We start from the raw sequence: 11652 nt of genomic DNA, 5'->3' as shown, positions 1-11652 counted from the left end.
CTTTAAATCAACTCCAGGCTGGCCAGTGACTTCCCCATTGTACAGGTGAGGCATCCCAAGCCCCAGGCCAAGACCAACAAGGAGGAGGAATCATAGGCACAGTTCAATTTTCCCAGCATTAAAGGAAGTGCTCACTGGATTAGACCCATTACCCAAAAAATGTTTCAGGGGGGATTGGCTTGGGGCTTATTTCTCAAAGTAACAGATGTCCAAGATGCCAAGATTTCACATTTTAAGGACAAAAGTTAATATTTTTTGTCTGATAACTTTTAATAACAAAAAATCATGAAAACAATATCTTTGATAGTTTCAAAATCTAGGAATTGCTCTGAAACCCTTTTCTTGTAATTGAATTCCCCATGTCCACTGAAGGTGATCATCCTCAATCATCCTCTTTTCTAAGCTTTGAAATGCCAGATTATGATATGTAATCGATCAACCATGAATGTCTTTAAATCAAAATGCCAGAGTCTGCTATTAAAGATCCTTTTCTCTCATGACACCTCTTGTATATTAGGGGAATCTCAACATCAGGTTAATATAGGTTTGCCTTATGCATTAACTCCTTTGGGAGAAACTAGCACTCTGTTTGGAATCTGTGTGTGTGTGTGTGTTTGTGTGCGTGCACACATGTGTTTAGTTAATTTTTATATTAACATAAAATTGCACCTATTTATGAGGTGCTATGGTATGTTTCAATATATGTATACAGTATGTAATCTCAACTAAGGAAGTATGTCTGTCTTCTCAAATATATATCATTTCTTTATGGTGAAAACACTCAAAATCCTTCCTTCTAGATTTTTAAAATATATAGTACATTATCTATAGTCACCCTATTGTGCAAATAGCACACCATCTTTTCTTAACTGTGACATTGTACCCATTAGTTCCTCCCTTCCAGATACTCTTCCTAGCCTCTGGTCACTACTATTCTACCCTCAATTTCTATGTGGTCAACTTGTTGGTTGCTATTAGCTGAGCAGCTATCTTCCACCACTGCCTCACCTCAGACCCAGAGAAATAGAGTCAGCTGACCAGGGACTGAACCTCTAAAACCATGAGCCAAAATAAACTTCATCCTCTGAGTTGTTCTTGTCAGGTTTTTTGGTCACAGTGACAAAAAGCTGATTAACGTAACTTTATGTCCAGTAATGGGATTGCCAAATCATATATTAAAATTTTTCAGAAATCTTTACTATTCATCAACAATGTTCAAGTCTTCTCTTTTGGGGACTGGGGATATAGCTCAGTTTGGAGAGTTCTTGCCTCGAATGTGCAAGGCCCTGGGTTCCATCCCCAGCACAGGAAAAAAAAAATCTTCTCTTTTCAAATTTTCACTGACACTCACTATCTTTTGTCATTTTGATAAGAGTCATTTTTCACTAGGGTGATGTGATATTTGTGGGTTGAGTTACTTTTCCTTGATGATTAATGATATCAGCCTTTGGTTTTACATATACCTTTTGATCATTTGTGTATCTTCTTTTGAGAAATTTGATTATTTGTTCTTTTGTTATTAAGGTTTAGAGCTCCTCATATATTCTGGGTATCATCTCCTTTCAGAAATACACATTGCATATATTCTCTCCCATTCTGTTGGTTGTCTCTTCACTCTGTTGTTTGTTTCCTTTGCTGTGCCAGAAAATTTCAGTTTCATTTAATCCTATTTGTCTGATTTTGTTTTTACACCCTGTGCTTTTAGAGTCTTTTCCAAAAAAACTTCTTGCATATTCCAATGTCCTGATGTCAGATAGTTTTTATAATTTCAGGCCTTATAATATTTAAATCTTTAATCCATTTTAGTTGATTTTTATGACTAGTGGGAGATAGAGGTATAATGTATCTTCTGCATATTGATCTCAGTTTCCCCAGCACCATTTATTGAAGAGGCAATCCTTTCTCCTTTTTGCATATTCTTAACAACTTTGTCAAAGATTTGTTTACTGTTAATTTTTTTTTCCTTTTTTCTTTCTTTCTCTTTTTTTTTTCTTTTTTTTTTTTTAAATCAATCTCTGTGACCAGAATACCTGAAAAAGGACAACTTGGAGGAGAAAAAGTTTATTTTGGCTCATGGTTTCAGAAGTTTTTAGTCCATGGCAGGCTGACTCCATTGTCCTGGGCTCATGGTGAGCAAAACATTGTGGCAGAAGAGCCTGGCACTGAAGCTCTGTCATGAGAGACAGACAGCAGAAGGGAAGTGATTTCAGAGGAGATGCACCTTTCCAGGGCATGTCCCTAGTGACCTACCTCCTCCAACCAAGTCTCACTTGTCTACAGTTAGCATCTAGCTAAGTCCACACAAACTAGAATAGGCTCATTAGCTGACATCTTTCATAATTTAATCATGTCACCTCTGAATATTCCAGAATTAATACAGAAGCTTTGAGGGGAAACCTCATATCTAAACCATAACATTGTAGATGCATGAGTTTACTTCCAAACTCTCTACTCTGCTCCATTGGTCTGTGTGCCTTTTTCTACGGCAGTACCATGCTGTTTTGACTGCTACGGCTTTGTAATATTGTCTTCTGTTTTTCTCATTTTGCTCAAGATTTCTTTGGTTATTTGGGTTTGTTTTTGCTTCCATATAAATGTTAGGATGGCTTTTCTAGCTCTGTGATGTGTCATTGTATTTTGAAAGGGATGACATTGACTCTGTTGATCACTTCAGGTAGTGTGAATGCTTAACAATATTGACTCTTCCAATTCAGGAACACAGGATGTCTTTTCATTTCTTTTGTGTTCTCTTCAAGTTCTTTCATCAATGTTTTATAGTTTTCAGTGTAGAAATCATTCACTTCTTTGATAAGTTCATTCTTAGGTATTTTTCATAGCTGTTGTAAATGTAACTTCGTTTATTCTGTTATCAAATAATTTTCTACTTGTGTATAGGACACTGCTAGTTTTTGTATGTTGATTTTGTACCCTACAAGTTTGCTGAATTTGTTTAGCCATCCTAGTAGGTTTTGGTGGAATTTTTAGGGTTTTCTATACGTAAGATCATGTCATCTGCAAACACAGATAATTTGGCTTTCTTCTTTCAAATCTGGATATCTTTTATTTCTTTCTCTTGCCTGATTCTTCTGGCCATAACTTCCAGTACTGTATTAGGTAACAGTGATGAAAGTGGGTATCTTGTTCCAGATCATAGAAAGTTGTCATTTTTTCCTCACAGCATGATGTGGGCTCGTCATATGTGGCTTTAAAATATTGAGGTGTGTTTCTTCTATATTTGTTCCGACTTTTCAACATAAAGAGACATTGGAGCTGGAGGTGTAGGTCAGTGGTAGGGCACATGCTTAGCTTATACAAGGCCCTGGGTTCAGTCTCCAGCAAGAAAGAAGACAGGAAAGGAGGGAGGGAGGTGGGGGGATAGAGAGAGACAGAGAGGGAGAGAGAGAAGGAAGGAGAAAGGAAGAGAGAGAAAATAAAAGAAAGGGGAAAGAAAAAGGAGGAAAGAAAGATTAATTTACTTTTATCAAATGCCTTTTCTGAATCTATTGAGATAATCGTATGTTTTTGTCCTTCTTTCTATTGATGTGGTATGTCACATTTATTAATTTGCATATGTTGAATGACCTAGGATCCTGAATCCCATATGATCATGGTGAATAATCTGTTTAAAAATCTGTTGGTTTTGATTTGACAGTACTTTCTTTTTCCAGGATTGAGGATTGAAGCTGGGACCTTGCTCATGCTAAACACACACACTAACACTGAGCTAAACCTGCAGCCCCTGACAAGTAATTTTTTGAGAATATTTTCATTTATGTTCATCAGGGATACTGACCATTAGCTTCCTTTTCTACTGTGCCCTTGTCTGGTTTTGGCATCATGATAATGCTGGCCTCACAAAATAAGTCTGAATGAATTTCCTTCTCTTCAATTTTTGGAAAAACTTAAAAAGAGTTGGTATCAGGTCTTCTTTATTTGTTTGGTATAAGTCAGCAGCGAGCCATCTGGTCTTTGGCTTTTTTTTCTTTTATGAATTCTTTTATTACTGATTTAATTTTTTTGCTCTTTATTGGTCTGTTCAGGCTTTCTATTTCTTCATGATTCATGCCTTTGTATGTTTTATGTGTTGAACTAATAAAGTGTCTTTAAAAACTTGAAATAAAAGAAGCCTTATTACTTAAAAGGAAAACAGTAAAATTTGGTGAACTTTATTGTTTTAGGAATAGACATTTTCTTCTTTTATGCAATTGCCAGCCCTGATCTGAACCAGAGAAAGCAGTGGCTTTGGTTATCACCAGAGAGTAGCTAGTGGAGCCCATAGGAAAGTGGTACAGACACATTTGCCTGAAGTAGAAAATTCTCTTAAGCTTTGGAGCCCAAAGTAAAGCAACGAACAACTAAACAGTGAACCCATGATGCAGCATGTCATTGCAACCATGTAATTATGGCTTCTTGATCTCATCTTGACTATACAGAGAGATAACCACACCCATTTTTAAAGGTGAAGGTGAGAAGAGAAAGTGGAGAAGCTTACAAATAATTGTCAGAATGAAAGAAGTGAATGAAATTCTCTTTCTTTGAAGAGAATTCTTTTTTTGAGGAAACCAGAGGAGATTTCTGCATAAGTAAAAAGATTTCCCCAGGACATACTATGTTTAATGTCAAGGCCTAAAGCTGCCTTTATGTTGGTGCATGTTCACTGTAACATCTAAACAAAAGTATAATGTGAAAGAAACTTTGTTGGGTTGGAAAGGATCATGTATGTTACAAGTATGTATATATTACTGCTGGGATTGTAACACTGTAACAGTCCCTAAAAGGACATTGTAGAACTTAAAGAGATGTTATAAAACATCTATTTTAAAACAGAAGAATGTCTCAAATTATTAAGAAACTAAAGGAACCACGGTAAATATAAATAAATTAATAAATCTATTCTTTTTTTTCAAAAATTGTCATTTACCATGACTGTCTTTTTTTGAAAGGGGTACCAGGGATTGAACTCAAGGGCACTTGACCACTGAGCCACATCCCAAGGCCTATTTTGTATTTTATTTAGAGACAGGGTCTCACTGAATTCCCTAGCACCTCATCATTGCTGGGGCTGGCTTTGAACTCATGGTCCTCCTGCCTCAGCCTCCCAAGCCACTAGGATTATAGGTGTGTGCCATGGTGCCTAGTTTTTTAATTTGGATAAAGAATGATTGTCATCTATCCTCTTTTACAAATAGGTAGCTAATACAAAAAAAGAGATAAATAAATGACTTTTCCTGGATCAATCTTTTTTTTTTTTAAAGGGAGAGAGAGAGAGAGAGAGAGAGAGAGAGAGAGAGAGAGAGAGAGAATTTTTTAATATTTATTTTTTTAGTTTTTGGTGGACACAACATCATTGTTTGTATGTGTTGCTGAGGATCGAACCTGGGCCGCACACATGCCAGGCGAGCGCGCTACCGCTTGAGCCACATCCCCAGCCCCCTGGATCAATCTTAAAGAATGTTAGGTACTTCAATATTAGTCGTCAAAAGGAGATAAATGAGGTTTGACTTTATGAATGAATTTTAGCCATTTACAAGGAAGGAAAGTGTTATGTTTATCAGTGCATTAAGCTAGGAGAAGAATGTATGAAATATTAAGTACAGAGAAGATTGTATGAAACATATGTATCCCAAATTATGACCCCACCCATATAGGAATCTTTGGTTATTTACATGCTAATGACTAGGGTTTCACTGAGAGAGGCTCATTCCACAAAGAAAATATTCCCTCATTTTAACAAGAGCACTCTCACAAACATAAATGGGACTATTTCTACTATTTAAATTGATCCTATATTTCATTTCTAACTTAAGATTTACTTTAAAGAACTCTAATAGAACCATCAGCTTCTACATGGTACTGAATGTTTTATGTGAGTTCTGTAGAAGCTCACCCATTTCCTTCTAATAATAGTATTTATAGTAAGAGGAAATGCTTAACTATTTGGATGGAGAAACTGATGCCAGTTCTGTTGTACAATTTGGCAAAGGTCACAAAGGCTGATGATAGATTTTCAGTTTGAAAGACCTAGCTAGAACATATGAAGTTGTATCTTATTACAATACAATTACCAAGAACGCAGAATACAGAAACATTTTAAAATAAATTTTATATAAACTGATTCATAAAATTTATCCATGGAGATGCACAATGGAAATGACCAGTAATAACAGTCTAATTTAAGTGCAACTTTGAAGCAGAAAAATAAGACATAAAAGTTGTTTTTTTCTTTTTTTCTTTTTTAATACTCAATGATCTTCTATTGTGTTACCTGTGACTAATAAGTTTATCCTCCTAAGCTTTGTGGAAAATCCATATCCAAGAAGACAGAGCCAGCCAGAGGCCCTTTCTCTTCTAAATCATGCTCCAGGTACACAGGAGCTTTGAGTTGCTTTTCCAAAAGGCCTTTAACTTACATCTAGGTTTTAAGAAAACTTGTTTTCCTGGTCTGTCCTCGAGAAGACAGACTCCACTGCCACTAGATCTGCAAGGTATCCAAGTGATATGTGACTAATCCAAGGGATATCCATGGAATTGAGTGACGTGGGCTGTGTTGTCTAAAGGCACATGCTAAAAGGGGCCTATTTTTATGCCTTGAGTGAGTAAGAATACTCCTGAGGTTGAGGAATTGAATTTATACTTGCTTGTGCCATCAAAACATGCATACATACAGATACCTATTGTTATCTTTGGAGTATCCAGAGAAACTACAGGTCCAAAACAACATAGTGCAAATTTTAATTGTTCAGTGAAAAATGTCACCCCTAGAGAATATGCAAGAGATTAATGAAGGAGTCTGAAACTTAGTTTGAGAGATAAGAAAATGCATAAATACCTAAGGTGGGTTCTGATCATGAGGAAGGCATACACATACACACACACACACACACACACACACACACACACACATATACACACACTTAATACCATGGAGTTTCAGGGAGATCAGCTCCATTTGGGAAGATAGCGAAAGATTTCATTGTACATTTTATAATAGGTTATCATTAAAGGAAAAATTAAATATGGCAATATCATCTAATCCAAGTTACAGAAACCCTTGTGAGAAAGAGGATGGAGTCTATTTTGACTGTGCCGTAGGGTTATATTGGAATAATGATAGGTAAATAAAGTAGGTTGAAATCAAACATGGATAGCACTAGATATAAGATTTAAGAGACTAAACTACTTTCAGCAGATAATGGAACCTTTTGAATATGATAGTGGTATGTAAGAGAGTTGCCAATTATGGACATAATGCTAATGTTCATACATATAAGATGTGTGTGCCAATTATGGACATAATGCTAATGTTCATTCATATAAGATGTGTCTCATGGTATATATCTGACCTCCATCAATGTAAAGTTGTGCTTTTTCTTATAGCCTCCTGAAATATTTGACTTAACTTTATTGATTACTTTGAAGAAAGCAATATAATACTTAAAAGGCACAGATGTTTAACCTGTGAACAATGTCCTTATTTTCAACTTTCTTCTATTATCTTTAAGTTATTACAATATTATATACCACATATATTTTTCAAGAATTCAATGTTAATATATGTGAAATTCTTGGCATAGTATTTAAGCAAATAATATGAACTTTTATTAATATATTAAAAATAGATAACCAAAAAAAAAAAAAGGAGGACATACACTGCTAGAAATCTTCTGTTTCAAAAATAGTAAATCGCAGCTGGGTGTGGTGGCACACGCCTGTAATCCCAGTGGTTCGGGAGGCTGAGACAGGAGGATGGTGAGTTCAAAGCTAGCTTCAGCAAAAGTGAGGCACCGAGCAACTCAGTGAGACCCTATCTCTAAATAAAATACAAAATAGGGCTGGAGATGTGGCTCACTGGTCAAGTGCCTGAGTTCAATCCCTGGTACAAAAAAAAAATAGTAAATTGCAACAGAAAAAAAAAAAAAAAGGTGTGTATTAGTTTGTAAGAGACACATAAGATTTGTTTTAATAATTGCTTATTGGGTATGGGTAAGAATTTCTTTCCTGCAGTGATAAGTGAATGCTGTGACAGATTGAGGACTTTATCAGTCAAAAAGCCAGAGGGAACTTCTCTTATCTTCTGGGAGGCTTCTAGAAATAGCAGTTCCCTTGCAATGCAGCTTTTCTCACAGAATGCATAAGAATCTCTTGGAAAATCTTTCCCTTTGTTGAACCCCCCCTCAGAAGCCCTGATATAGGATGAGTCCATGTTAATTTATCCTCCTGACTGGAGAAATATTTAGAGATCAATGTCATCTCACCAAAATGACTGATATGAAGAGCGATTATTTCTCTGTAAGGAGTGACAGTGCAAATTTCACACTAAGACTGCAACGAAACATACCTATATGAAAGAAAGCAAACAAAAAAAAAGGAAGAAAGAAAGAAGGGAAAAAACAGATAAATTGCTAAAGTTTATATACACACATTTATTATTATTTGTTGTTGTTTTTTGTTTTGCAGTGCTGGGGATGGAACCCAGGGCCTTGTACATGCTCTAGTTTACTAGGCAAGCACTCTACCACTGAGCTACACCCCAATCCTAAAATTTATATTTCTGATAAAGGAAAAAATAGTTAACATTCTAGAATAAAGTTTTGATATAGTAACAGGAATGTATTATCAGTATAAATCTTGGTTTAAGAGATTGTGACCTTGCCACATAGTGGTAAACTCTTGGTGACATGAGTAACATGGTAAAATATTTTGTAGAGAAAAGTTGATGTGATAGCTCCCAGCTCAAGTTTCTCAAACATGAACCCATAAATGTGAGCAGAATGCCTGCTGAGGCCTCAAAATGACTTCTGCTATTCAAACTATGAATCCTTAGTCATTTTAGCTATGACCTCCAACTATCATTGTAATTAATCTTTTTAGCATGATACCCTATTTTCACTACCCTACTTACCACTGCTCTTTTTGGGCAATTAACCTTGTTGTAAATGAAGGTGCTCATCAGAGACACACACCTTCCATCATCTATTATATTTGCAGTAATTAATTATTTTAATTTTAGGTTTTCAATTCTGTGTCAGTCAGGGTTATTAGCAACTGCAACACAAACTGATTCAGGCTAAAGTTGAAAAGGAAATTACTGGAAGGCAATGCAGCGTAAAGAATGGCCTGGGAATTTCTAGGAGAAACAGGCTTGGGTTTTCTGGCCTGCAGAGCAAGGCAAGCAGAGCCACACCATGGTTGGCGCACAGTCACAATATGGTAAGGTCATTTCCACGGCCACCACAGGGTATGTGACACTCCTGCTGACACCATTGCTATAGACTTTCGGAATTCCTGGCTGTGACTTTCACCTACCTGAGAGTTGGGTCCTGGGGAGAAAGGTCAGGACTGGATTCCTGCTACAGGCTGATCCTTGGTCTTATTAACACATACAAAAAATAAGGCCTATGGACTTCTACAGTGGTCGCAGAACTCTGCCCTTTGGTGAGACTGATGAAGAGGAAAATTTCTCCACCACAGGGAAGGGGCAGCCAAAAGGCCACAAAATGCCAGGCAAGGCCACTAATTAAATTCTATTGTTTTCAGTAAGGCAATACAAAATTTACTTATTTTCAAACATGAGAATCTTGCCAGATAAAATATTTCTCAAAGTATTTAGTTATAAAGCAACAATTGTGACTTGAAAGGCTGAGGCAGGAGAATCTCCAGTTCAAAGTCAGCCTTAACAACTTAGCAAGGTGCTGAGCATTTAGCAAGAGCCTCTCTCAAAATAAAAAATTAAAAAAATGGGCTGGGGATGTGGCTCAGTGGTTAAGTGCTCCTGAGTTAAATCCCTGGTAGGAAGAAAGAAGAAGGAGAAGAAAAAGAGAAAAAAAAAAAGGAGGAGGAGGAAGAGGAGGAGGAGGAGAAGGAGGAGGAAGAGGAGGAAACAATTGTGGGCAAAGGAAAGAAAGAAAAGAAAAAAGTATACTTGGTATCCAAGTTCGTACATTTAAGTGTTATTTTTTTTTTCTTTTAAGGAAATTGGCAACATTCAAGTACTTGCATACCAAGTTAATTATCTAAAATAATATGTATAATGTCTTCCTTTAGGAAGTTGAAAATATTCCTGTAAGTGAAGTGATAATGATTATTTGCATCTCCAAATCTCTCCCCTGAACTGACAAGACATTTTTTTAGTATCTTTTTTTTTTTTTTTGCACTGATGGCATATTCCACATAACATGGGCCTTATGTTCAGGATAGCCAGGCCTGTTAGGAAAACCATAAATAGAAATTTGAGACCTCCCAGTGTATGCCCAAGTAACTAATCTGTTCTCCTTAACGACCCACTGGCATTTTAAAACCCAACAACAATATTGAGGTACTTGCTCAAACATCTATGTAAAGTTACTAGTTATAAAATTATAAAACATTTCTTTTTAAATCTTAGTACTAAGTGTTAGTGAGGATGTTTGGAAATGAGATAGTTACATGTTGTTGGTGGGTGTTTAAAGTGGTAATGCATCTCTGGATCCAACAGTCAGCATATTACAATTGCTATGCAGTTTTGAGTCAACAATGTCACTTTGTCAGATTTATTTTAAGGACATTAAAGAGAGAATTATATAATCAAACAAGAATGTTCACTATTATAAAATTCATATTAGGGCAAAACACAAAACAAACTAAAGGTCTAAAAACATGAGATTCTATCAAAAATTATGTATCATCAACTAAAGATGTGTTCAGGTTTTAAAACTGCATTTTCTAAGGATATTTAAGGATTTGGGGAACTTCACAGTATATTTCTAAGTTTTTAGAAAGGAATGAACTTATCAGATGCTCATTGAGGACCTGCAGAGTGTTACAGGACTGTTCTAATTGCTAAGATTAAGGCAACAAACCACACCCACACTCACAACTCACTCTCTCTTTATGGGAGAAAGGTTTAGATGAAAACCTACTTACTATTCATTATACTGAGTACTAAAAAAATGATAGGTACACTTTTAAAGACATTTCAATGTATGAAATTATTCTTTGATTCCTTTGTCTCAGTAGAATTAATATAAGAATAATAATGGTCTCTTTTTTCTTCACAATTTCTTACAGGTGGAAAGCGAATTAAATATATTGCAGGTTAAGTAAAAAGAAAGAAGACTGTTTTACTAGAAATAAATTTTCCAATCACAGATCACTTCAAATCATATTGAAGTATGTGTTTTAAGAGTATCACATGTCACACGTGGATGCTTATTTAAGATTTCTTTGAAGTCAATTTTATAAGATGCTCAGTGGCAGCAGGAGCATTTCATGTTGCTCTGAGAGGGCTGCAAAGTGTCACTCAGCACATTAGTATCAGATCCTAGCGTAGTCAGACTCTGGAAATGCCCAAACCAGCACCTGGCCCTTCATCTGGCTGTGAAAGCCTGAAAGCTATTATCCAGAAGGCTTGGTCCTACGTGCATATTCTATTTTAAAGTGATTAGAGAGAACCATTTGGAAGAGATGATTCTATTTTAGCCCAATCATGTCTAGCTTTTATCACATTTCATGGTCTGTGGTCATAATCATTGAAAGGTTACCCACTTCTCATAGACCTCAAAAATTCCCTTGCTCCCTTCAAAATTAGTCTGAATATAATTATAATAAGTGTTATTGAACTAATTGCTTTTTAAAATAGAGTTAATATTGAGGATTGTAAAGTGTTACTACAAT

The 11652-nt window shown here is 35.9% G+C and overlaps 1 non-coding gene across 1 annotated transcript; it reads right to left on the bottom strand.

Annotated features, from left to right (window-relative positions):
* Nucleotides 1-8451: 8451 nt before the first annotated feature.
* On the bottom strand, nt 8452-8533 carry Trnat-agu (transfer RNA threonine (anticodon AGU)). Its single transcript has one exon. It is a non-coding gene; the product is annotated as a tRNA-Thr (tRNA).
* Between the last annotated feature and the right edge of the window lie 3119 nt (nt 8534-11652).

Source organism: Urocitellus parryii, chromosome 3 (assembly GCF_045843805.1).
Source record: "Urocitellus parryii isolate mUroPar1 chromosome 3, mUroPar1.hap1, whole genome shotgun sequence".
Taxonomy (NCBI): Eukaryota; Metazoa; Chordata; class Mammalia; order Rodentia; family Sciuridae; genus Urocitellus; species Urocitellus parryii.
Note: the sequence above shows the minus strand (reverse complement) of the source record. Positions and strands in the feature narration are given on the sequence as shown.